At 44.9% G+C, this 27,925-nt stretch overlaps 1 long non-coding RNA gene across 1 annotated transcript in view; it reads left to right on the top strand.

Moving 5' to 3' along the window:
- Positions 1–16,416: 16,416 nt before the first annotated feature.
- Positions 16,417–27,925, top strand: part of LOC129497232 (uncharacterized) — a 43,527-nt gene continuing 32,018 nt past the window's right edge. Inside the window, exon 1 of the long non-coding RNA XR_008661906.1 lies at positions 16,417–16,543. This is a non-coding gene — a long non-coding RNA (uncharacterized LOC129497232). The remainder of the gene's footprint in view (positions 16,544–27,925) is intronic.

Below are 27,925 nucleotides of genomic sequence, written 5' to 3'. Positions count from 1 at the left end.
AGTGGGAAGAAAGTTAATCTTGGAGGAAAGGATTTCTAGAAGAATTCAAGATGCTGTATTTCCATTTTTAAAGTTCCATTTGCTAAGATAGTGAAATGAGGGCAAGTTAAATTTCAGGATGTTTCACAATGATGGACACAGTCTGATGAGATTAGATGTGTTTTTGCAGATTCATGCCTTGCCAGCTGGATCTCCCTTGCTTCTTCCAGGAGAGAGGGGGTTGAAAGAACCAACAGGAGCTGAGAAGGTAAATGTCACTGCTTCCAGCCTGCCATATTTTGAAATTAAATATGGATTTAACAGATTTTAACGTGTCATAGTCATACAATTCATACAATTCATTAAGCCACATTTAAGTGAAAAGTAAGTGATAACCCTCGATTTAAAAATAATTGAGCAAGTGTTTTTATATTGAACAGAAACACTTCGTTTTTATTGGATAATACACCCAATATGGGAGTAAAAGCACCACATGGATCTGAAACTGACCTTAGATTACTCTTCCAGCATGCTAGAAGTGTGGGCAAGGGGGTGCCCCCTTTTCTTCTTGGAGGGCTGGGGAGAGAAGTTAGGGCTGAGAAAGTGCACCTGCAGCTTTGAATAGCTCACTTGGGGCAGGGATGGGGGGTGGGGTCAGGGATAAGGCATGAAGTCTGTGGAGTCAGGTTGCCATATTGAACAAATAAGAATACAACCCATGCAATGTTGGGGATGTACTTCCCCTAAGGAAATGATTTGTCATTGATCTAAAATTGTAATTGAAGTGGGTTTTTAACTGGCAACCCTACCTGAGAGGGAGTTTCACGGAGTTGGGAAGACGTGAAGAAAAAGGAGTCTACAGAGTGATGGGTGCATGGTAGGGTAGGGGAGTAGAGATAACATTATTTCTAGGTTGTGTACCTAGGATGAGATTTGTATAGAATTTCTAAGGACTCACAGGGGCAAAGTACTGGTTATGGAGGCCATTGGATGAGATCAGTTCTGATTCTTAAAGACCAAAGATTACCCACAGAAAGAGGATGCTGGGTCTTGAGGAAGGGTTTTCCAGGCAAAACAAAACACGTCCAAAGGCATAGAGGGGTAAAGCAATACCAATATTCACCTCCAGGAAGTCCTTCTGGTCCCACCCAGGGCAGTGGGGTGGGGGCAATTCATCCTTCCTTGCTCTGTGCTCTTCTTACCCTTTATTGGAGACCAAATCCCCTAGCTCTTCTGCTTTCTGCTGTTGAGACATCTGTGATGTGGGCCCCATCGAGTTGCTGGTGGTAGGTTATGGGACAGACCCCAGACTGATCATCCAGTGTCCTAGTTGAGCTGTGTATCCAACAGTGAATTGAACTGAGCAGACCCTGCTTTTTTTGCCAAAGATTGGGAATGGAGGAGATGTTTCAACAACTTTTCGAGTGATGAAAAATTTGCATATATGTATATATACTTAAGTAAAGGTAGAGAATGGATTTATACAACACCAGACCTTAACTATCTAGGATTGTTTCCCCACGAGAGAAGTAACATCATAAAAGTAAACCAAATGGAAATATAAGTCAAATTTGTTCATTCTCTAAGATTACCCTCAAGCCAACCCATGCTGCTTACGTGTATGAAGTAATTTCTCTGTTGCACGACTCAGCAGTCGATTGCCTTTGAATGTCAGCTTTCAGAGGAGAGGTTGTCCTGTATCTTGTGTGTAATGCCTTTATCCCTGGGCTTAGAATCCTCGCTGCTTAAAGTTCTTCAACTTAGGGTGCTGCGTACACAGATGAGTAGGACCATGCTTTCTGCCCTTTGGGGCACAGAAGCTGAGGAGGCTCAGGTATGTGTGGAAAGGAAACTTTTTGGCTGCTGTCTTCCCACAAGGAGGTGTGACTCAGAGGCAAGCTTACCTGGAGATAAGAGCATCAAAAAGGTGGCTTCTCCGAGTAGCTTTGAGATATAAATGAATTTCCTTTTTGTTTAAAAATGCTGCTTTCACCTAAAAAAAATAAAAATAAAAATAAATAAAAATAAAAAAAATAAAAATGCTGCTTTCCAGGGGCACCTGTGTGGCTCAGTTGGTTAAGCCCCTGACTCTTGGGCTCAGGTTATGACCTCAGGGTTGTGGGATTGAGCCCCGAGTTTGGCTCCATGCTCAACATGGAGTCTGCTTGAGATTCTATTTCTGCCTCTGCTCCCCACCCCCCCCACACACATTCTGTCTCTCAAATTAAAAAAAAAAATCTTTTTTTAAAAAATGCTATTTTCCAAAGCTTTAGCAGCTAGAATTTTTTTGTTCTTTTTGTTTTGTTGGTGGTGGGGGAGGTTAGGTTCTGAGTGGTGCGACCCTTTCAAGTCTAGGGGTGTTTATCTTGCCTCTGAAGTTCATGCTGTTCATTGTTTTTTCTCTTTCCTTCTCGTTGTGCATGTCCTCAAAGTTCTGGCCATTCAAGGATTGGACTCAGGCTTCTGAGGACCTACCTTGGCTTTTCTCTATCTGAGAAATCGCCCATACTGGCTGTATGTGCCATGTGGGAAATTGGCCTTTTTGGGCACCTTGCAGAGAGCCCGGTCTCCTTTGCATTTCTTGGCCCTAGGACCTCTCTTCAGGGCAAGGAATGCCAGGCTTTCTTTCCGCCCCACTGAGGGCTGGTTTCTGCTCTCCTGCGCCACCTGCTGTAACCAGCTCCAAACGCAGCCTTCTCGGTCTCCAGCCCCAGGCCCCCAGCAGGAGCTGGAGCCAGAATCTCAGACCAAGCAGATGTTACTGAGACTGCCAGCTTTCTGTCCTGGTCGTATCTGTGCTGCCTCCACTGGCTCACTAGATCAGAATCCCAAATGTCCCCAGATGACTTGCCGCAAGTCACACAGACCCGGAGCTCCTTGGCCAGAAGGAGGGAGCCTGTCAGTTTGGGGACTGGTGACCAGAAGAAGCCTCTGCCAGGTTCCTGAATATGTGGTCAGGGGAGGCCAGCCTCTGCCCAGCAGTGAAAATGCAAATGAATTTTTTTCACAATGTCAGCATACACATGGCCCATTATCCTTTAATGGGCTCTCCAGCACGTCCCCAACGTGATCCCTGATTGGGCCACTAGATTTTTCACAAGTTGCTCAGGAATTAGAAACTTTGTTTTGTGTTTTAAGCACTCTAGACTTTTCTATGTTCTCAAAACTTGGTGATTCTAACCAAGCGACCACAAAGGGAGTAGGGTAATGCTTTTTATTAGCAAAATTAAGTATCCCCATTTCCTTTTTTTTAAAAAAAAATTTATTCATGAGAGAGACAGAGACAGAGAGAGAGAGAGAGAGGCAGAGACACAGGCAGAGGGAGAAGCAGGATCCCTGCAGGGAGCCCGATGCAGGACTCGATCCTGGGTCTCCTGGATCACAACCTGGGCCGAAGGCAGGCGCTAAACCGCTGAGCCACTCAGAGATACCCCCCATTTCCTATTCTAGGTTGAAAATCTCTTGATGCAGGACTTATGCATTTGTTTACTGTCCACCGTACAGAGTGTGGCACCACAGTAGGTGCTTCACAAAAGTGCTAAAAGTCCTTTTCTATTTAGCTGTTGAAAGTAAAACCTGTCAGGCCTGAGACTCTAATGGTTCATTTCTGATTAAACCTGAAAAAATAAACCTGACTTGGTAGAAAGAAATGATGAGTGATAGTAGTGATTCCTATTATTACACTGATAAGACGAGGATGTAAGCAACTGTTGTCTCCTGAGGTTAGAAAATGTAGCAAGGTATGTGTGCAGGAGACAGTTGAGATGGATCTGAGATAGAACTTCCAGAAAGCAAAGGTTATAGTATATTCTTATTTTTTTAAGATTTTATTTATTTATTCATGAGACACACACACACACAGAGAGAGAGAGAGAGAGAGAGAGAGAGGCAGAGACACAGGCAGAGGGAGAAGCAGGCTCCATGCAGGGAGCCTGATGTGGGGCTCGATCCTGGGTCTCCAGGATCACACCCTGGGCTGAAGGCAGCGCTAAACTGCTGAGCCACCCGGGCTGCCCTATAGCATACTCTTATAAAAATACAAAGGAGGTTTTATCCCGGCTACTAGTCTAGAGGTGGATACACAGTCATTTAGTTTAGTAAACATTTACTGAACTGCTAGTTTTGCCAACACCATACTGGAAGCTGGAGTTAAAAAGATGAATGAAGTCCGATGCCTAACCACAGAGAAGACTGAGACAAATAGATATTTTCGGTGTCATATCTTCAATGCTAGGAAAGATATGTGCCTGGGGTGTTGTGGGCACATCATGAAGGGGCACTAATTCAAGCTCCATAGTCAGAGAAGGCTTCCTAGAAGAGGTAATATTTATATGAGTTTTACCATTGGGTGAGAGAGATCTAGGGACGCCTGGGTGGCTCAGTGGTTGGGTGTCTGCCTTTGTCTCAGGCCGTGATCCTGGGGTCCTGGGACTGAGTCTCACATCAGGCTCCCCGCAGGGAGCCTGCTTCTCCCTCTGACTGTGTCTCTGCCTCTCTCTCCATGTCTCTCATGAATCAATAAATAAAATCTTTTTTAAAAAATAAATAAAAATGAAGATGTTTCTATATCAATTAATCTAGCTGCCCACTTTCCTGGAATGCTCTGGCTGCATTTATTCATCTAGATCTCTCTCTCTCTCTTTTTTTAAAGATTTTATTTATATTGATTCATGAGAGACACAGAGAGAGGGAGGCAGAGACACAGGCAGATGGAGAAGCAGGCTTTGTGTGGGGAGCCTGACATGGGACTCGATCCCAGGACCCCGGGATCACATCCTGAGACAAAGGCTCAACCACTGAGCCACCCAGATGCCCCTAGAAACATCTTTAGATCATAGAAAATCCTTTCAGTCGCTCTGAGTTGAGTCCCCTGGGAAATGCTATTGTCCCATAGGAAATACCTTACAATTCTTGTGGCAAAGGGAGGCTCAGTTTTCTGTTTCGTGTTTGACTTGTGACCTTATTGGGATAGCCTTTCATGGATTTAGGAGGGAAAAGGTAAGGAGGGGATCTCGTTTTCCTCTGCATCAAGGGTCATGATGCAAGCAGCCTCTTTGCTCCAACATTCAGGGCACATGCAGAGCTGGCGTGTCCATGAGACAGCAAATCCAAAGGATTTGGGGGCTGCCTGCAAAGCCATGGGATCCAGCAGGCCCACATGAAGGAAGGCTAGGGCTGGGGCCTGCCTGCTGGATCAGAGAAAAGACACAGCTGGCTCCCTAGAAACGCTCTCAGCAGCTGCTTTTCAAATGCTGAACGATTATTTACCAGAGCCCATTGTACAGGCGGGAAAACTGAGGCCAAGGACCATGGAGCCGCCTCCCAGGTCCTGGGGAGCAAGGAGCGGCTACTATGTATTAATCTAGCTTCTTGTTTCTTACTTCGGGAGCCTTGGGGAGTGAGTACCTCAGGGTGGGAACCTGCGGGAGGCACTTTTCCCAGAAAGAAGTGCTTTTGAAACGGCAGCCCAGTTAGTAATGGCCTGTTTCCACCGGAGACCCTGCTTATTGGGCTGGCATCATGGGGCGGGGGTTCCCAGCCTCCTCCAGGGAGGTCATTCAATCGCAGCCCTGGCAGCTGGTGTCCTCCAGGCCCTGGACCACCATCAGAGAAAGGAATCCGAGGGAAAAGAAAGGGCCGCACGGCTGCAGCCCCGAGCCCTCCACGCCCGCTTGCCCGCGCGCCCGGGGCTGGTGCCAGGCGCTGGGCCGCCCCCGCCCGCCGGCTCATCTGCTGGCTTTCAGGGCTGCAGCCTCCCTGAATGGGGCTTTGTGTGCGCCCCGGGAGCTGGCTCCGCGGAGCCCTGATCGAAATGCTGGACAGAGATGTCTCCCCTGCATCAGGCGCCCCTCGGCGCCGGGCCCATCCTCGGGAGGCAGGCCCCTCTCAGGCCGCGCTGCGCCAGCCCTGGGAGCGCCCAGGACCTGCACCCCTGCACAGGGGGGTCATGGGGGGCCTTGGCCACCTCCTCTGAGCGGTCTCTCCTGTTCCCTCTCTTTGCTACGTGGTGCCTGGAGATGACTGAGGTAGTGGTAGTACCAAGGGGTGCTGTCAAGTGGTCCCTGCCTGTGTGCCAGGCATTGTGCTAAGGGTTTTAGCCCCAGTGAATCGAACCTTCCTGGCGAACCTGTGACAGACATCATCTTACTGCCCCCATTTTATAGGTGAGGAAACCAAGCTTGGAGACGTTAAACAACTTGCACTGGAATTCCTTCCTTCCTTCCTTCCTTCCTTCCTTCCTTCCTTCCTTCCTTCCTTCCTTCCTTCCTTCCTTCCTTCCCTTTCCCTTCCCCTTCCCTTCCCACTTCCCCCTTACCCTTCCTCCTTCCTTCCTTCCTTCCTTCCTTCCTTCCTTCCTTCCTTCCTTCCTTTTTCTTTCTTAAAAGATTTTCTTTATTCATTTGAGAGAGAGATAGTGAGGGAGTATGAGCAGGGGGGAGAGGCAGATGGAGAGGGAGAAGCAGGCTCCCTGTTGAGCAGGGGGCCTGATGTGGGACTTGATCCATCCCAGGACCCTGAGATCATGACCCGAGCCAAGGGCAGATGCTTAACCAGCTTAACCATCTGAGATACCTAGGCCCACCTAATTCTGAACAGATTAGGTGGGCCCTGCCCTGGCTCCCTCCTTCTGGCCCTCAAGGTGTCTCTTCTAGATATGGGAGTCCCTAAGGCCACTTCATGCTTGGTTACCTGGGAAATCACCAGGCTCCAGGGTGCTGGCAGATTCGGGGGACCCAAGGGAAGGCAAAGTCTGGTTCTGGCAAAATGCAGACCACCTCTTGGCCTTTCCGAAGTCCCATTGTGTTTATACTGTCATCCCTTTGTGCTTTTTTTTTTTTTCCAATCAAGAATAACATTTTGTTTTATAAGATAGGAGAAACTATGAATGTAAGGAAAAGTTTAGGGGTACAGACACATACAGAAAATTTTGCTAAAGGACACTATCCTCACCCTCCAAGAGATAACATGGTTTTGTGAGCCAAACAGTGCATGAGAGCCAGAGCACAGGATTCATGTCAGGTGCTGGTGACCCCAGCTCACCTACGGACTGCACTGCTCTGGCCTAGTGTCCTGCTCTACATGAGGGGACACGAAGTAACTCCAGGTGTCTGACTCTGCAGCTGTCTGGTCAGGTTGAAGCATAGACACACATATTGTTTTTCTTTTTTTCTCAGGAGGTAGAAGTGGTGGCAGTGATAGCATCTACATTCACCTACTTGGCCTCTTTTACACGGATGGCAGGGCTGTCTAACTTGGGAGGGCTCCACCTTTTTATGGAGCCAAGCTCAGCAACTCTTTGGAGGGACAGAAATGTGAACCATGGCTTTTAGAACAGCTCTGTTACCTAAGCCAAATGGCCAATTGGGAAGGGAAGGACTGTATTTCTCTGTTTGCAAAGAGGCTCTGAGCAATCAGTGATATAACAGACCAACAAAAACAGCAGGAGAAATGCCGGTTAGGTCTAAAGAACTTCCTAACTGTGCAATGTCTTGAGATAATCAGGCCAAGTTTTAAGTTGTCCTCCAGAATTTGTGTTTGTTTTTTGTGTTTTCTCTTTCTTTTTAAAGATAGGTTAGTTCTTCACCTTTCTAGGCTATAATGATTGTAGCCCATACAACTTCTGGGGATGGCGGGAATGGGTATCATAGGCCTTATGTAAAGGGAGGCCCTTTTATGTTGGCCTTCCACACGTGATAAGGAACTCTAGAATTGGGATCCTCAGAATTGCGTGTGATATGGTGCGGCCCGCCCCTCACTATGAAGAGCTAAGGTCCACTGCCAGCCACTGTTGTACCAGCCCCAGAAATGGCAACGTTGTAATGGTGGGTAATATGACCAACTCATTTTTCTATACATTACAGAGATGCTTTATGCATTGCTCTGATATATTTCCTTGAGGATGTTCCTCCATTAGACCATTGCTATCATCATGGATTATTATTAGAATCCAATGGTGGTGACATATGATAAATACTGATGTTTTTGAGTAACTGAAGCATAAGTGTGGCAGAGGGATACCCATCACAATCAAGTTCATAGTCTGTAGATGATTAAGTGCCTAAGATGAAGGGTGTCGCACACACTAGTCACAAACATCACTTTTGCTTATCTTTCACTTCTGACCCTCCCCCACTTAATATGTCACCATTCTGTGTGTTTTCCTTGCGAGTTGTTTCTTCTTGACTTCACTGGTCTCATTTCTAAGAGTGGAACTCACTATTAAAACAACAGCTAAAGAGAGCAAATTCAAGAGCCTGAGGGATCATTCAGGGAAGATGTCAGAAAGGACTTCTTGATCGTGCCAAGGAGCATATACAGGAGAGAAACCCGTTTGGGTAGCACAAGTACAATCTACCTCTGGTGCACCTCTGGCTTCGTGAAGCGGAAGCAATTTTCCGGGTCTTGGTCCTTTATTCATTGGGTAACGTGCAAGTCACTGGACAACTTAATCTTTGTGGACAAAGCTGGCCATTTATTTGTCAGACTTCGAACAGTCGGCAGTGCAGAGTCACTACGTTTGGACTGTGACCAGTAGACAACAGACTTTCACCAGGAGTGTTTGAATGGAAGAGTGACATGAGCAGGGGCACGCATAAACTGAAAGTCGCATGTAAAATGGATTTCGGTGGGTAGATACGATTACTGGGAAACCAATGGGAAGAGACAGCAAAAGCCCAACAGAGGAAAACATGAGAACTGCACCAAGCACGACTGCAGCAGGAATGAAAGAAAGGGATTAATGCAAGAAGAGGTGGAGAAAGGGTGTTCAGAGCTCAGCAGCTACAAAGGAGGGCTCTGCCGAGGGAAGAATGAGCTATGACACAGTCACTAGAAGATGTCCCCAGGGAGCCACTGGGCACTTGTCCAGTGCCCAGTGGGTAATTGGACTTTCTGCACTTTTCTTTCTGGAAAAAAAAAAAAAAGAAGGATCAGCAGTGGCTTGTTAGCTGTGCAAACTTACCTCCATACCCTACTATTACGGGTGGAATATGGCCTTGACAAAGGGTGAGTCAAGATCAGAAACAGGGTGTTGGACATAAGTTTGCATTTCCACAAAAGGCGAAGCCATTGTATGGGTCCCATTGCCACTGCTCTGCCCCCACTCTTAATGGTGATGACATCTAAAAGATGGCTTGCTTTTCATTAGTGGGGCTTTCCGCATCCAGAAGTGGGAAGAATTCCACATTAAATTGAGAAGGAAAAATTTAACAGAAAGTGCCATGGCAACGTCCCGCACGAGCAACAGTATTGAGTGACTTGTCGTGTTTTAAATTCTTCCTGCCCAGACGTTTCTTGTCACCATTTCCTGACTCATAAATCCGGGGCCCTGATACCAGAGTTCCTTGGCTTTGACAGCAAAATGGGTAATGACTTGCAAATAAGTTCTGTGTTCATTGGTGTCATGCCATTGGAAGACAGTAGGCCTTGGGAGGTGTAGTGAACATGGCATCTTCCTGGCCTCCATGATTAGATTGCAGCATGGGAACAGTGGGCTTGTCTCACTGGCATCTCTCTGGGGCCTCTCAGATAACCTGGCGGCACATTCTTTTATGCTAAGTTCAGGACAAGAAAGAATATTCTTTGGATAAGCAAAACCCAGAAGACTAAAGCTCTTTCTTTAAAGGAAAAGCCCAGGGGGTTCCTCTTTCTGTGATCCTGGTTGGTCTCCGGCCAGGGACCTGTGAAATCCCCTGAAGATGAACAGCTCTTGGAGGTCTAGCTGTCTTCTTAATTAAAGACAAGAAAGCTGACTCTTCTCACACCCCATTTGGTTTTCCACATTGAAAGCTGCTTTTAGCCTAAGATGGCCTTTCTTTTGTTGGTTGAAAATGCTCATATCTACCATTCATTCATTGATATAGGAAAACTAAGCACCTCTGTAGTTAAGTCAGGCAAACTCTGAGACTGTAAAATTTCCTCCAAAGCACAGGGATGTGGTTACTTTCGATTGCCAGTCCCCAGAGAGACTGGAAATTATTGGAGAGCTTCTGGGTGAAACAGGGCCAGGGCTCCCAGGGAAGCTCAGTCCTAGGAGGGGGCGCCAGTATTAACCCTTTTGCCCATAATGCCAGGCTTTTTGATAAGGGCATTGAAGCCAGCTTGGGTTCCTAGAATGTATTTATCCAACTGCAAATCAGATTTGCCCTGGTTTCTTTCTCTTCTAGCTTTAAAAAACGGGTTTGACTTCAGAACCCTTTTGTTTCTTTCTAAGTAAGAAAATTCGGTACCGGATGCCCGCTCCAGGTATCTCTGGGCACATGCGGGTCATCTAGGCCTGTGAGAATAGTTCACATTTTTCCGTTCCAGGAGGCTCTGTTTCTCCATTCTGAAGAATACCCTCAGACCCAGAGCATGGATCCACAGTGCTCTTTCCTTGGTTAGCCATGAATTGATGCCAAGAATCGAGGACACACTTCTATAATCATTTTGTTGTTGTTGTTGTTGGAAGGCTGTTTGGCTGATCTCGCAGGCACCTCTCAGAAGCAGTCAGTTCTCAATGATCTGCACATGGATTACATGCTTTGTGAATTATTCATGGACAATTTTAAATTCCAAACTGGCTGTGGCAGTGCTTGACATGCTCCTGTTAAGACATCCCTCAATGTCCTCCTCTCAGCTAGGAATACCTAGGGAATGTTATGCATTCTGATATTAGCATAATGCAAAATAAATCGGGAACTAAACTTATTGAAAAGTCATCCTATGAAAATTTCCAAATCGGGAAAAAAAAAGTGACTTTGGAGGAATCCCCTTATGGAGTTGGATTATTTCTGCCCAAAGACATCTCTCCATGATTACACACAGCTTGTCATTTATATACTGACTCTGTCTTCCTCCCCAAACCAGAACTTACAGAAATGTAATTGCAATGTTGGAGAGGGTATTGACACATATAAATTCTTCTGCCAACTTGAGATCCCGTGAGGTTTGCACTAAAAGCTTCCCTAGCCCTTTCTCAAGACACTCTTCAAGGGAGTTGACTCTGAGCCATCGTGTCCATCTTAAATAGTATGAAACCCAATCAAGCAACATAAAGCCAATGTGAAAATTGGTTGTGCCTCATCCTCTCTTTGGCGAAAGCGTCCCATGCCTATTCCACCTTAAAAGTAGAACGTGCCCTTTTTGTGTGCAGAGACTCCACAAAGTGGGCCCCCTGCTCTTTCCAGGGAGGGAATGTAAGCAGATCCCTGAAGAAACCACTCGACTCAGCAATTTTAGGGCTTGTTGTAATTGGCCTGGCCTAAAAGAACTCAGCAAACTGCATGTGTGCCAAGGAAAATGCAAATGCTTCCCTGAAACAGGCGTTTAGGGTGGATGAGAGGAGCGGGCTCATCTGTGAACCCAAGTAGGAAAGCAAGACGGACAGAAAATTCGGGAAATCAGAGAGGCCTCTTAGGGACCATTTTTTTTCACTTAGCCATGGGCGGTGGCCACACCAACTGAACTGGTCAGACCAGGCAGGGAGAGTGGGGTCAAGAGGGGAAGATCTTGAGTAGGAGGCTTCTTCCATTATGAGCCTCACTGTTTCCCTTGAGGGGTTAGAGTTGGTCTTCTTGCCCAGTCTGCTCCCCACCAGTGGTCCCCTGCTGGGCCCAGCATCCACCACCATCCTCTGGACCCTGGGAAGTTGACTGGGGTTACTTCCTACTGACTGACTACTCCTGATTCTCTATGGCTTCTCACATCTCTTTTCTGTAAAAGAAGATAAAAACTAGGGATCCCTGGGTGGCGCAGCAGGTGACGCCTGCCTTTGGCCCAGGACGCGATCCTGGAGACGCGGGATCGAATCCCGCATCGGGCTCCCGGTGCATGGAGCCTGCTTCTCCCTCTCCCTGTGTCTCTGTCTCTGTCTCTGTCTCTGTCTCTCTCTCTCTCTCTCTCTCTCTCTCTGTGACTATCATAAATAAATAAAAATTAAAAAAAAATTAAGAAGGTAAAAACTAGGAGCTTAATTTTGTATGTCTGTTATTTTTCTCCACGGCGTCCTAGAATTCTCTGCAGTTTCTTTTATGCTTGTCTGCCCTCTCCTCCCTCCTCTTTATTTGTGACTTCCATGAGGGTGGGCCCTCATAGTCCCGACTACATTCCTAGTTCCTACCATGGCCCTTGGCCCATAGTAGTTATTGGACAAATGACTGTTAAGTGACTAATAGTAATTCAGATTACTATGGGGTATTTGACAGCATGATTTTTTAGTAATGTTTTCAATTTCTATTTCTATGATATAGCTGAGCATATGGGAGGTGTTCAGTCAGCACTGGACAGATTCAGATTTTTCTGATGAATTAACAGTCCACCATAGCCAGGAGGGTACTCTTGGCTGCCCTCCTCTGAAAAATGAGCTAGTCAGGGGTGGCTGGGTGGCTCATTGGTTAATTGACTTGATCTTGACTCAGGTTGTGTTCTCAGGATCCTGAGTTCCATCCCTGGGTTGGGCTCCACGCTCAGCATGGAGCTTAGGATTCTCTCTCTCCCTCTGCTCCCCACCCTGCACTCGCTCTTTCTCTCCCTCAAATAAATAAATTAATAATATAAATATTTTTTAAAAAAGAAAAGGAAAAATGAGCTAGTCAGAGAAATGGAGAGACTGAGTCCTGTGATGGGCCCAGCTTCCTTGCTGCTTCTTTCCACTCATATCTTTCAGTGCCTAGGGTCCATCATGTACCCACACCCCCACCTCTTACCATCTCTTGAGACCCTGAGATGGTCTTGGAAATAGCCCAGGTATCTTAGACCTCCCTGGAGGCTCTCTCTTCACTTCTTCCAACTTCTAATGGAACTTACCAATCTCCTGTTTCTCCCTCCCCACCCCCCGCCGCATCCCTAACCTTGTGTCTTTTCCCTCAGCCTCCTTAATGCCCTCTGTCCCCTCTACTCAATCACAGGTGCATCTTCTCATCTGCCACCCTCACCAGCTTTCCACTGGCTTTTACATCCCAGCATGCAAACCATTCCGGACACAGGCCACCTGGCAGCCGCTCAGGGCTCCATAGTAATTTTTCCTCATCCACAGTTTTCACCTTGGTTTATTTCTCCGGCCCCTAGTCTTACATCTCCCCATCTGCACCAGAAAGCTTGCTCACGCATGCAAAAGGCAGCATATCACACAACAATCTCCCCCGTGCTTTTTCCCAGCAATGTGTCAGAATTAGTGGCCACTCAAACTAGAGGTGATATTTTTTAAAATTTACACTAATTCTGACTTTTACAAATCCTGATTCATTTTAGGTTCTGCCTTTGTACAAAAGGTACCATTTTTCATTTCCTGTGTTTCCCATGTCTTGCTGGTGCATTTTGTATGTGAACAGTTTGCTTACTCCCCATTAGCTTTGGAGGTGGCATTCAGAGATCAGGGGTTATTTAATTGGGGAAGATGTGGAATGGATTCAGACAGGGGTGTTCAACAAGACAACTTCTAAATATTTCTCTTAAAACCTAAGTTTCTCCTTAAACTGAAGGGAGTGTCGGAGTTTTACCCTTTCCCTTGTGTTGTCCCCTCTACCGGAGGGCATTTGCCTCACCTAGGAGGTGCGTAAACACTGGAATTAGCTGAGAGAATAAAATAAATAATAATTCTGTTCAAGGGGAAGAGAGGGAAAGGCAGCAAGCACACTCTGGATTTTGGTGATCTTGGAACGTATTAGGCCGTGAGATCCCTCAGTAGGAGCTGAATGCTCTGTGTGAGGTTTCATGTGTTTCTTTTGTCCAGCTCCTCCTTTTGGGCCTTCGGTTGTCCATAGACACACAGTCAGAACTAGACCAAAGAAATTTCAGAGACAGAGTCCTCCTAGCCTTCTCCAGACAGGAGGTGGTCTTTCCACTTTGGGCTTGAGCTAGCAGAATGTTTTTCTTCTAGTGAGTAAAACAACATCCTCTTTGAAGCTTCCCCCCATTGGTTCTAAACTATTCCCTGATGCTTGGCAGAGCAAAATCCCATCCCTTTTCTATCTGAGTGCCCTTTGGGGAGTTGAGGACAGCCATTATTTTTGAGATGGAGTTTTGTCTTCATCTGCCTGAACATTTCTGGTGTTCTGAAATCCTCATGACATGATTTCCAGTCTCTTCTATACTTTGGTTGCTCTCATTTCAGGGTACTCCAATTTTGTCTAGCATGGGGTCAGGATGAGATGCTCTGGCCAGCCCAGAGAGAAGCAAGACTCTCTTTCACCACATCCATCATCCTGTTTGTTCTTCAGTGCCTTCACATGCTCGACCCCCTGATACGTTCTCCTTGGGCAGAATGTCTGGGCTTTTATTCTATTCCATCCCTCACAACATTCCTATCACCAGAAGTCCTCAGTTTTAGATCTGTTTGCATGAAAGGGATTTTTGTTTGCTTGTTTTTGCAGATTTCCTTGAATTCTCCAAATTCTTATTGCTGTTTTATACTTGAACTGAGTTTATAACAGTTTTTTTTTTAAAGATTCTCTTTGCTTATTCATGAGAGACAGAGAGGCAGAGACATAGGCAGAGGGAGAAGCAGACTCCTTGTGGGGAGTCTGATGTGGGCCTCTGTCCCTGGACCCTGGGATCACGACCCAAGCCAAAGGCAGACGCTCAACTGCTGAGCCACCTAGGTGCCCCTATAATGAAGTATAAGTATATTCAGGGCTGGTTGCTTTTTTTTCATATTGAGCCCAGAACCCAACAGAGGTCTGAGAAATATATCTCAAGTCTACGGTCGGTAACTATATCATGAATCAACTTATCATCATCATCATCCTTTTGGTGGCACATAGCTCCTTTTGTCTTGGGTGTTTGTTTTGTCTTAAGCCTGTCGTGTCTGCATTGCTTATGGAGAAAGAGACTGTGAGGAAGGTTTTTAATACATGGAGTTTTATGATTTTGTTCCAAGCTCATTTTTCCCATGTGACTCAGCACAGAGTGCCATCAACATCAGGGAGGTATTTAATAGGGATCAGTGGGAACCAGCTTGAGATTTGGTTTGCTGAAACTAATATGAGATGCTTTATGTTGACCCCCCAGCCAGAGTTCCCTTGCCAGGACAGCTAGAAGAGTCGCTGAGGCAATGTGATATGGTGAGAAGAGCTCTAGGCTTAAATAGATTTAGGTTTGATCCCTATCTCTGCCACTTATTTCACGGTCCATTAACCACCGTGACCTCAGTTTCGTTGTCCATAAAATGGAGTTAACCTACCTTCACAACCAAGGTCTCCGAACTGGTATGAAGGCGGAATGAGATAATGGGTCACAACACATGTGGCGAACTCTGGCCAGAGCCCTGTTGTCACTCTCCAGAGTTTCTTTATTCAGTCCCCACTACCAGTCCCCAGTTCTGGAAAATAAGGAGCATCCCAACAGGCCATTGGTTGTTTCCCCCACATTCAACATGATGACAAATTCTCTCCTGCAGGCTCTGTCTGGGACTCTCAATCTGTGTCATACCCAGCACACTGTCCTCACAGCTGAGGAGTCAATCAATACTCCTTAATGGTGCCGCTCATTGCCCTGCACTGTGGAAGGTCAGCGAGCATCATTTCCCCTTCTCTCCAGAGACAGAGCATATAGTCTAGACACACCGGGCAGGAGGAAGGCAGGACAGCTAAGCCCTGAGCTCCCCTGAAGGTTTTTCTAGTGCCTTGGACACACCTTACTTGGTTGCATGAGCCTCTAATGCTGTTTGCAGAAAGAGTAATTAATGTATTTGACTTCCTACCTGCCTGCCAGGGTAGGGGAGAATGAATGAGACTGTATCTATCTCTCTGGAGAAAGATACTTTTTGGACGTACAATCTGTTCCCATCAAGGTGGGGAGCAGAAAATTGCCAGGGCACCAAAAGGCCCTGTGCCCACACTGGCGAGAGTCCAGGAGACTGGACCTTCACTCTTTGCTCAGACGGCGGAGACCACGCCTGTCTCTGCAGAACAGCCCCGAGTGAATGTCCGACTTTATGATGCATTTGTGCCACTGAGGGCCTTGGACGCGAAGAGGAGGCAACCGGTTGCCAGTCACCACTTCCCATACAGAGGGTACGCTGTGCAAGCCCGTGACTCATGCCACACTCGCCTGGACTCAGAGGCCTCCAGGCACGGAGAGCTCTGTCTCCCCAGCAGGTTCCCCTGTTTGATTACAGGGGGTCTCAACCCTGCACCGCCCGCAGAGGCCCTCCTAGGTGGCTGCAGGCGGACTCCACACCCCTGGGGTGCGCGCACTCTGCTCTCGGGCCCTCCTCCTGCGGAGGCACCGGCGGCTGGGCCCGGCCTTGCCATGTCCCACATCTCCCACAAGGGGGAGCCCCCGGAGGGCAGTGGGATTTTGGCAGTTGAAGTTTTCTCCTCCTGTCCTCTGATTTTCGCGCTTGACCCAACTGTGAGATTTCTTTGTTGCAATGTTGGGGTCTGAGATAACACTTCTGGAGGCTGCGGCCGAGGAGCACAGCTGATGCCATCTTTTCTTGTCTGTGCTTAATTACCTAGCGTTATACACGAAGGAGGAAAAGCAACAAAGAGCTTGAAGACTTTCATGGCTCCCAGGCCCTGGATGGAGGCAGGCGGCCTCAGAAGGACAGAACCAAGGAGATGCCTGTGGCTGCAGAGCCCAGGTAGGTGCCCGGGAGATGCCGGTGCAGGGGCTCACGGTGTGGGGAGGGGGGCCAGGGGCACGGAGGCCCTGATGGTGGGAGGCTGGGGTGATAGACAGGGGTGGGCAGGGGGGATTAGGGAGGGGGGAGGCAGTGCAGAGAGCCTGAGGGAGGGCAGAGGGAGGAGCCCCCAAAGGAGTGCAAAGGGACAAAGATGCATGTAGGATGTGATGCAAAAGTGACCCCAGAGCCGGAGCCAGAGAGGGAGGGTTTGCAAACTGACTCAGAGACTTAAACTAGTTTGAAGTCGGGCCCAGGAACTTCACAGGACACGAGAGGCCGAGTCGGAGAGCCAGTGCTCAGCGACACAAGAAAATTCAAAGTGAGAAGGTCTCTGCCTGGGAGTCCATCTAGCCTTGGGCTTGTGTGTCGTGTGGCCACACCCACTCCGGACTCTGGGCTTCCTAAACTGGAAGGAATTCTGGTCCGATGGCCTTTTCAGGTTCTCTCTGCTCTCAACTCAAGTCTCAGACGATCCCCTTGTCCCCTCCAGTCTCCCCTCCAGTCGCTCTGGGTAATGGACCAGGAGCCAGGAGTGCTCCTCTGCCACTTAGCGAGATTAGCTTCGGCAAGGAGACGTCGGGATCCCCTTTTTCTTTGTCTATAAAAGGGAGATAATAATATATTCCTGATGAGCCTTATAGGATTTTTCTGAGGTTTGAATAAGTAAGATAATGTGAATAAATGCTCCTAATAGATTATAATTGCTAGCTAAATAAAAGATGGCATTAATAATAATTAATCAGTTAATAGACCCTTACGCCTCGCAGTGGGGTATTTTCCTACTGAGCCTTTTTGGAGGAATGTGTGTATCCTATCGGTGGGAAAATTTAAATATGTGACCTCTAATTGCCACATCACTTTTTAGAGTAACCTCCTTGGCAGATAAGTGGGAAACTTTGCGTTCTTTCCCTCTTAGCCACCTTCAAATGTTCTCTTTCCCGGCCTCGGCTACACGTCTCTACTTCTCAGATGTGCAGATAATGATGGATGGGGTCTGCTGGGCTATCTGGAAGAGTGATTTGTCTGTGTCCTCCGCACTGTGCTGCTCAAGTACATGTCACAATGTGTCTCAGGCACATGATCAGGCTAAAGGTGGAAGAAGCAAATAAGATGCTGTGTTTATAATCCCAGCACCATATTCCATCCACCTGGAATGTTCTTTCCAGCCTACTTGTTACTTATTCATTACAATGTCTCAGATGGGAAACTGGGGTCTACACTCTGGGTCAGGCTCTTTCCGTCGACCTACGAAGGCCGACGTTGGCTTTGATACCTGTGGACACAGTCACCCTTTCCTTGGGTTCCAAAAGCACTGTGGTGTTTGGGGAAGGTAGTGTGGACCATGGGCAAATCCCTTGACTTCTTCGAGCCTTCTCTTTTCCCTCTGCCAGATGCAGTTGCTTCTCCCCTTTCTTACCACCTCCAGCTATAGATGTGAGGCGCACATGAGATTATACCTGAACACCCCAAAAGCTTGTATCTCTACAGTGTTGCATCATTATAAGACATCACCATTGTTGTTCCTTACTAGGGATCTCCCCGTATTTCACAACCTCACTTCTTTTAGAAGCTGTTTTTTTGCCAGATGTTAACATATTCTCCTATTTCTTTTCTTCTCCACCAACTGACTAGTAAATTAATATTTATAGAGATGCTAAGTTTAAGTCCTTTACCTACTCACCTTCAGAACGTTTGTGTCCTCTCTAAATCATGTGTACATCTGCATAGTATGTACACAGACTGTATTTTTCTAAAGCCACCAAACGCGTCTATACGTTCCTTCCTTCAAGCAGGTGCCTACTCCCCCTTTTAATACAAAATATATGCAAACGTATATTTGAGCAAAACACATAGGCTGACATTCACGCAGCATACTCACTCAGCACAGTTAACGGGGAAGAGGAGTGAACACGGCACTGTATCAGCACTTCAGCTATTCTAGAGTCCAGGAGTGACCACAATACACAATTCATGTGGTTAAAAAAAATCGTGGATCAATTTCTGCCCTGTTCCCAGTAATGAATACCAATATCTGCCTCTTCCAGACAGACTCTCGGCAGCTACAGATATTTTTAAATGAGTTTTTAAAAATACATTTGCAAAGTCAATTATTTTGAATCTCATCTGAAGCAATTAAAAAAAAAACATCCTGACATTTAAGGTGATATTTTTTCCCAAGTAAAATAATTATAAATAATACTAATTATGAACAAATCATTCAGTTACTCTCAGCCTGGTTCAACCTTTAGGTTAATAAACCAATCCATTAAAATTCATCTTGCTCAAAGGACCAATTTGTTAAAAAATGTAGTGACCTTTCACCACAAGTATGATGGATATTTTCTTTAACAATAATCAGAGCTGTCTTTCCCAGAAGAGAGTGTGGTCAAGTGGTAGATGTAGTAAATGAGGGATCTAGTCATACTTCTAGCTTAGGTACAAAATGATGTCGATGATGATGAAGATGAATATACAAAATGGAAACTCTTGTTTCCAAAAGAGATGTCTGAAAGTCTCAGGACAATTGCTTATAAAAACTGATAATATCGTTCTTCACAGCAGGAAAGATTTTAGATATGCACCCCTGTCTGCCTCTGGTGTTCGTTCTGTCCAAAGACGTAGGCTAGGGATTTGCAAATAGGGCCCATGGGCCGAATCCAGTCTGCTACCTGTTTCTGTGAATAAAGTTTTATCGGAACAAAGCCCAGCTCTCCATTTCCGTATCACCAGTGGCTGCTTGCCTACTGCAAAGGCAGTCGAGTAGCCACAACAGAGCCTCAAATATTTATTATTTGGCCCTTTACAGAAAAAAGTTTGCCAACCCCTGTTGTAGGGTAATGAAAAAAGAAAAAAACTTTTCTTTGAATTTACAATACCAGTGAATATTTAAGTGGCACTTTACAGTTTGGAAAGTCTGACCATGTTATTTTGTAGTGGATATTATTATCCTCCTGTCACTGATGAAGAAATTGCAAATGTTCAGTAGGACCTTGACCTCTGAAAAGAGAAGGACGCTGCCCTGAGGGCCACCGTTAGAGAAGCAGTGGGGGAGTTGGCTCTCAAGCTGTGTCATGGTTGCCTATCCCTTTCATCCACTCAGATGCGGTCAATGCCAAAGAATAGTAAAGGAAGGGATACTCTTGACATTCCGTTCCCTCTCTATCTGACTTTGGCCTGGGTGATTTTATACTTGTTCTGCTTCTACATCCTTCTTCATATAACGAGAGCAATACTAATCACAGAAAGGAGGGGAAAAAAAAAGCTTTGTAGTCAAACAAAGCTAACTCTCACTTATCCATACTGAAGGAATGTATCCGCCCCGAAATTGGCACAATGGCATGGATATTCTGCAACAACCAGGAACAGAAACGTCTTTGTTTTAGGAATATGCTATCTTTTTTTTTTTAAGTTTGCTTTTTGAAGTGCTCTTAATTATGTGCCAGTTTTACTCAGTTTATTATCAAAATTATACTTTACCCCCCTGAGTTCATTTCGTCGACTAGCAAGGGGGAGGCCCTGAGGTACTGGATACTAGGATGAAGGAAACCTGGAATGAAGACCTTGCCTTTGAGATCCATAGATACAAAACATGTTTGCGGAGACCTACAGATTTTCTTAATCTTAGGCTTTCTTGGAACGGAAGTAAGGGATACACCAAGAGAGATGAGAATAAGACACTCCTATGTCAAACCTTCCATGAAGATTTCAAGCCAAAGATAAGGCTCTAAACAAATGGACTTTTTCAGTTTTTCCACTCAACTGACCCTTATTTGGAGTTGTCCCCTCTGGCAGGTGTGGGTAGGAGATGGAGGGGTATCACATTGACTAACATTCAAATATTTTAATGAATGATTATTAAACAAATGAACATGTACATTTGTGTCTATAATACAAATTAGAAAATTAGAAATAAGCAACAGAACGGAAGTACAGATAAAATCTGGGCACGCTCAAAGGAGAAGTTCTTTTTCCTTATTAGACAGTCACTGAAGATATTGTGGAAGAAGTGGCATTTTGTGAGACGTAAGAATATATGGATTTTAGACGTTTGGAAATGGAAGTAGTGGGCCTTCTGGGAGCAAGTAGAGAAAACAAAGTCATAGAGTAAAGTGTAGGACTTGTATGTGATCAGAAAGCCATTTACTCTATTCGAAGCATCTGGTTACACCGAACAGAGAAGTAGAAGAAGGTCAGAGTCAGATTTGAGAGGGCCTGGACATGTAGGTTAAGAAGTTTGGTCTTTACCATGTGGATGATGAGAATCATTACATGTTACAGGACAGTTGCATGATCATACCTGTGATTTGGAAAAAGATGTAACAGATGTTTGGAAAGGTCTTGGAGGCCAGGTCACCAGTTAGCAGGTAGAGCAATGGGCCAGGCAGGATGGAGAAATTTATACCTTTGTCTCATGCTCTCTTCACGAGACTGCTCCTCTATAACCTGATGATCGTAGGTTATAGCACTGGCTGAGGGCCTTCTGAGGGCATTTATTTAATGGCATGCCAGTGGCATTTACTCATAAAACCAAAAAGTCATTGGGGCCAGAAATAGGGGTTTTGGTTACTTCCCCAGACAGGATGCAGTTGGGGTGATTATACATGTGATTCATCGAGGTCGGGAAACAAGTCCTCCACAAACAAACACCCCTCCCCTCCAAGCCCAGTGACTCACGACTTCTTCAACTTGGAAAGCTCTGGAGTCCAGGCAGAATTTAAGGTATGATGTTAAATCATAATTCTTCAATGTTCATTGTTATAAGAGAAATATTTTTATTCATTCCTTCAATCGTTCAAGCCATGAGCATTTATTGAACTCTTACTGTCAGGCACAGAGTATGTGGAGTTATAAAACTTAGTTCCTGCCATGAAATATTCCCCAGGTTAGCTGGGAAAACAGATGTAGTATAGAAAATTGGTAGATGGACAGCCCCGGTGGCTCAGCAGTTTAGCGCCACCTTCAGCCCAGGGCCTGATCCTGGAGACCCAGGATCCAGTACCACGTTGGGCTCCCTGCAGGGAGCCTGCTTCTCCCTCTGCCTGTGTCTCTGCCTCTCTCTCTCTCTCTCTGTGTCTGTCATGAATAAATAGAATCTTTAAAAAAAATAGTTTTTTTAAAAAACAACAAATGTTGCAGTAAAGAAATGCAAACAGTACCAGAGGGTCAGAGGAAAGACCCCTAATTGTTTTGAGAGAGGAGGAGTGGCTTTGGCATTGGGTCCTAAACAATGATTATTTATGTTTATTCATTCATTCATTTAACAAATAATTATCAGGCACTTCCTATATGCCAGGCACTGTTTTGGTTGTGAGATTTCATGGTTTTGTGGAGTTTACATTCTAGGGAGAAGATCCAAATATTAAATACACCTGGGAACCAAACAAGCAAATCTCTACCCTCAGGGAGTTTACATTCTTGTAGAGGAACATTTCAGAGAGCAGAAACTAGAAAGCACTTTGTTCCAAGAAAGACGAACACAGGCAAAAGGAAGCATGGATTTAGCCCCATGGGGAAAGAATGGAGAAAGAAACTTCAGGTTCGGGGGGTCTCAATATAACAAGAGGGCTTATTTATAGACCCGAATTAAGATGTACAGGTTGCCTTGACATTCTTTGGCTGGAGTTGACAGGCAGAAGATAGACACTGTTCTCAAATAGAGTCATAGAATTGAGTCCCTAGACATTCTGATTTTTTCAGTGTCTATCAGGAAACCGAGTGCTGTGGCTTGGGCTCACTGACGATTTTTCTGTACCTTCCGTCTGACTGTTCTGCAGTGGCCCAGTGCCATGAAGATAAAAACTTAATCCACTGGCTTCCTCCTTGCTTAAATAATATTCAGGTCGGGATCCCTGGGTGGCGCAGCGGTTTGGCGCCTGCCTTTGGCCCAGAGCGTGATCCTGGAATCCCGGGATCGAATCCCACGTCAGGCTCCCGGTGCATGGAGCCTGCTTCTCCCTCTGCCTGTGTCTCTGCCTCTCTCTCTCTCTCTGTATGACTATCGTAAATAAATAAATAAAAAAAAATTAAAAATAATATTCAGGTCAAATTCTGTAACAGCCAACTCTGGCTTGGAGGTCATACTTGATTCTCATTTTATCAGGTTGTCTAAAATAACCAGGCCATGAGGTGGTTATTGTTATGGTACTCGTTGGAATGGGATTTGACCTATATAAGGAAAAGAACTAGGACAGGAATAGCTCTTCAGCCCATCACAGACTTGGAGAAATCCAGTATGAGCAATTTCAGAATCACAGAGCTGGAAGGGACTCAAGGTGACTTAAGGTGATCCTGGCACCTGCCTCTGGGCACATATGTGCCTGTCTGGAAATTTAATATAAATTCTAGAACTCATTATTTTAACAACACGTAAAAGTTTACCCATCCCAAATATAGTTTCCTTCGGGTTAGTGATGCTGCCTACCCTCAGGCACAACATCTTTGAGCCTCCTCTTTTACAGGAGACCTCAGAACTTACAGCATATGCTTTTGAATATATTTGGTAGGAGAAAATCATTGTCCTTGTAGGGTGTTTTGCATCTTCAGAAAACCAAATGCCATATCTAATTGGTCCTGCTGAATGATACCATTTTTGATTAAAAATGAATTTAAATGCGGCTATGAAATTATGAGGTGACATTTTTGTTTGGCTCATAACTGGTTCAAAACAGGTTTAGCAGCAATTGCAAAAGTAGTAAGTATATATTGCCGCAGGTGGCTAACTCTGGTAAGCTGTACTGTTTCTCGCTCTTCTTGGTAAGCTACTTGAGGTCAAGGAGCATGCCTTCTTTGTTTCAAAATACCAACCTACTACAGAGGCAGGTGCATGTCAGGGATGATTTGTTGAACGAATGAAAAGACAGTAATGTCATCACCTCACATTCATATCATGAATTCTTTGTCCATTTTTATTTATTTATTTTTACCACAGATGGATCCCAAGGTCACCTCTTATCTTAAGACTAAGTAGCCAGCACATGGCAATGAAGTAGTCTGTGGTAAACAGAACACTGTTCTGGGAAGAGAGTTCCGGTTCTAGTGTAGAGTCCATTTTGAGTAGTGAGGGTGGTTTTCGAAAGGTGCCTAAGCCTGTGTCTCCATCTTAATAAAGGGATGGCACTGGATGATGGAAAGGGTCCATCCAAGGAATAAAATATAAAGGAGCTACTTTGTGCCCGTCTCTGTGCTTGTTGTGGGAGATTTTTTTTTTTTAAGGTATTGATGTTGATCAGGATTCTATGTTTGCCAGTGACAGAAACCCATCTTGATTTAGTTGAGGTACAAAACCACATTCTGGAAGGGCAGAGATACACCAGGCTCCAGAAATTCCCCAGATTAAGGACTCAAGTGTTTCCATGACATACTTCCTCCAACCTTGTCTTCAGCTTCTCTCTCTGGGGCAGTTTTATTTTCTCTCATCTGCTTCCTCCATGAGGCTGGAGAAATTTGTAGGACCTCTGGAAAGTTTCCTGGAAGAGGAATACAAGATACCATGATTATTGGCTGTTTGTAGGATCAGGAGGTTGGCTGGAGAGAGGAACAGCTCACCCAGATAAGAGGTTGCTATATAGCCAACAAAATAGAGCTTTGCTGAGGCCTGCCATGCCCATTTGCCACCCACTCCTGCCCTCCCCCTCTCACTCCACATACATTGGCTGGTGACCTTCTACTATTGTTGAAGGCTCTGCTCAGCTTCACTGTATCTGAGGGCTGCCTGCTTGAGCAGCACAATTTCTTCCAGAGCACCTGGAGCCCATCTGCACCAGGAAATACAGCTCGTCATGGTCTGTTTACAGGTTTTTCTCCTCCTGGGGAGATTGAAAACTTCTCAAAGACGCTAACAGCCTTCATGGTTTTGTGTTACTTTATTTATTTGATTATTTATTTATTTATTATTGACAGCCTACTGTGTACTAGGTTCTGAGGATTGAAAGAGAAGTAGCCCAGGATCCCTGTTCTCAAGATGATGGTCAAGTGGGAAACATGATAAATATGGTAAACAGACAGTTGCAGTGCAATGTGTGGGATGAATCCTCCACAGGCATCAGTGCTGGTGCTACAGGAGCCCAGAACACACAGGATAGTCTCCGCCCTCACCAAGGAAAACAGCTGGGAAGGCCAGAGAAAGTTCCAAGAGGTAGAAAGGGTCCACCCCTGGCCTGTACTGGGTCCTGATTGAGCTTGGTTGTGTAGGGTCTAGGGGTAGGAGGAGAGCTCTTTGCCATAGAAACAGTCTATGAGAGGCTCAGAGATGCTGAAAGTAAAACATAATCACATGCTTGTGTTTGAATGGCATAAAGGAGACAGGGATACATGAAATAATTAGAAAATAACTTTCGAATAAAGAACTAATTTTACAACACAAGTGCACTAGGAGTATGGAAAGATTGAGATCACCATGACATACAAAGGAAATCCTTTCAAAAAATGTGGATATTGATTCACTTCATGGGGAGTTAGTGCTAAATCTGAAATCAGAGAATATGAATTTCAGTCTCACTTTGCTAGGTATTAGCTTGGTGATAATTTCTCAATCCCTAGGTTATCAAAGAAAGAAGACATTCAGAGTTATACTAAGGATAAAATCAGACACGTAAATGAAAGTATGTGGTTCTGGAAGGTGCTTTATAAATCTAAGTTATTCTTTAAATTGGATTATCTTTAAAACAGCTCTTAATTGACAGGAGTATTTGGAAGAGATGAAAAATGTATAAATATAGCTACATGAAAAGATGCAATATTCATGTTAAGAGTTGTGTTAATTTTACTTACTGGCTCAAAATTTTGGTTAATGCTATTGCAAAATGCATGTTAATGAGTTGATGATGGCTGCTTATACATTGCTGATTCTGAAGATAGGAGAGAGAAACACTGCTTCAGGGTACATGGTCTGACTCAGCTGGACATGTGACATGCTAGGAATTAAGTCATTTGGATATTGTGACTATCAGGTGTTCTCTCTACTAAGTGAACTGCACTTTTGTACACAGGTTTGCCTAAGGATTTCCTTCTAGCTATAGAACCCTATGAGGTGGGGCACCTGGGAGGCTCAGTCACTTAATTGTCTGCCTTCGGCTCAGGTCATGGTCTCAGGGTCCTGGGACCAAGCCCCACATTGGCTCTCTGCTTGGTGGGGAGATGCTGCTTCTCCCTTTCCCTCTCTCCTCAACACTCATTCTATCTCTGCCTCTCTCTGTGTTCCTTTCAAATGAATAAATAAAACCTTAAAAAAAAAAAAACCCTATGAGGTAAAACTTCCCGTTCAATGTCCTGATTTCCTCTTCTTAAGTGGTCGTAAATAATGATGGCATTTTAAAGAGCTGCACTCATACAAGGACCTGAAGAAATGTAATTCCCATTGTATTCTGTGTGAGTCCCTCTTATCTGTGGTCAGGTGTGGGGAAAGGTTGGTAACTACATCCAACAGACGCAGAATAACCCACTAAAGGGGTCTGAAGTCTTTGAGTGTGTCTCAAAGATTATGGATGAACTACTAAAATTTCGTTGACTCAGTATGTTGAGGCAAGTCAGAAAATAAATCTTTATCTCATGTGCTCCTTCAGTTTTCCAGAGCTCTTGGTAATGTGTGGAAAGAAACTCAAGCTTTGCAGCCCATGCTTACCAGCAATGCTAACTCTGAGCTGATCCTTATAGGAGAGAATGACTCAAATGTTTTACTATGTTTCTGTGAGGGTGGTCCTGAGAAGCATGGAGTAAGTCTTTAGAGATTTGTCACTCATATCATTCAATCATGAGTACACAGAAGCTGGGAGTGGAGGCCCATCACTTGACCCCACGTATGGGGTCAAAGACATGGCCAATTGATAGTCTTCTCTCTGCACTCATGGTTCGATCTACCTGGACCCAACTCTTGTGATGGCTGCCTTTCTAAAACTTACTTGAGGAAGGAGAACATGACTCCTTCCTTGAGACATTAGGTCTATGAGAGGTTAACACAAGTTCCACCAAATAACAAGGTAGTCTTATGTCAAACGAGTTGAGAAATTCTGACTGTGTCCCCATTGGGGATACAAAATGCACATTAACATATTGAAGGCTACAAAAAAATTGAACTCCACTTCCCCAGAGTTATTTGGCTATAGGATTGTTTTACTTAGCGATACTCATTAGTGTCTTGAGTAACTCTTGTTCCTCCACAGTATGATTTGGAAAGTTCTTAGAGAAGTTTCAATCCCTATGGTGCCTCTAAGTATCTCATTCTCTATTAAATTAGAGGTTTGCAGGAAGGGGGGCTAAAGTAAGCAATCAGTCTTCTTGTTCATCCATCCAGTAAAGCTCCATTTCCAAGATTAATTCAGAAAAAGTTTTTCTTCTTTTCCATTAGATTGGATAGATCTTATGGAAAAATCCCTTGAAAATGTTGAGGTTGAGGCTGCTCTTCCCTCCCCTCTGCCCTTTTTCTTTTCTTTGTAGAGAATGAGACTGGGTGTGATTTTATAACTATTATAGTTTGTATTTGATGGGACCCGATGGAAACCTACTCGCCAAGAGACAGAGTAATAGCCAGTAGTTTTAGCTGTAATCACAGAAAAATCCTTTCGTCTTCTTCAGCTTTTCCATTGCTCTGTGATTGTGAGCCGTATCTTTAAAAGACTGTTTCTAAAAAGTGCTAAGATTGTGTTTTCTTTCCATAAGCTCTCCAAAGCATCCTTTTTTCCTACCCACAAAATAGTCAAGAAGATACTAGACAATAGGATCAACTCCATTCAATGTATGTTTAATTTTATTCCTCCTCTCAGAAGCTTTTTTACATCAACTTTCTTCTCTTATCACTGATTTCCCCTGCATCTCTTTGGATTTATTCAATTCATAGGATGTGATTTTACCTACGGTGACACAGTGCTTTGCAGCTGACCTCATTCCATTCATCTATGTATTTTTTCTGCCAACTAGAATTTAAAGTTTATTGGAGGTAGGGACACTATATTGAAATCTTTCATATTGTCTTCAAAATCTCACATGCAGTGCACTGTATAGAGTTGTCATTTATTTATTTGAATTCATTCAAGAATACTTTACATAGACTGAATGTGAGTGAAGCTATCTACTCATCTTTTGGGTTTAAGGTCTGTATGTCTAGAATGTAAATGTTGGAGTCCAAATGACGAGTTCAAATCTCAGGTGAAGGAAACATGAATAATCTGTGTGTTCTTCATCTTCTCTCAGATTCCATTTTCTTTCTTTCTTTCTTTTTTCTTAAAGATTTTATTTACTTATTTTAGAGAGAGAGGAAAAAAAGAGCATGTGAGCTAGGGGAGGAGCAGAAGAGGAGAGGGGAGGAACCTCAAGCAGACTGTGCTAAGCAGAGCCTGATGCAGGACT

Source organism: Nyctereutes procyonoides, unplaced genomic scaffold (genome assembly GCF_905146905.1).
Source record: "Nyctereutes procyonoides isolate TBG_1078 unplaced genomic scaffold, NYPRO_anot_genome, whole genome shotgun sequence".
Classification (NCBI taxonomy): Eukaryota; Metazoa; Chordata; class Mammalia; order Carnivora; family Canidae; genus Nyctereutes; species Nyctereutes procyonoides.
Note: the sequence above shows the minus strand (reverse complement) of the source record. Positions and strands in the feature narration are given on the sequence as shown.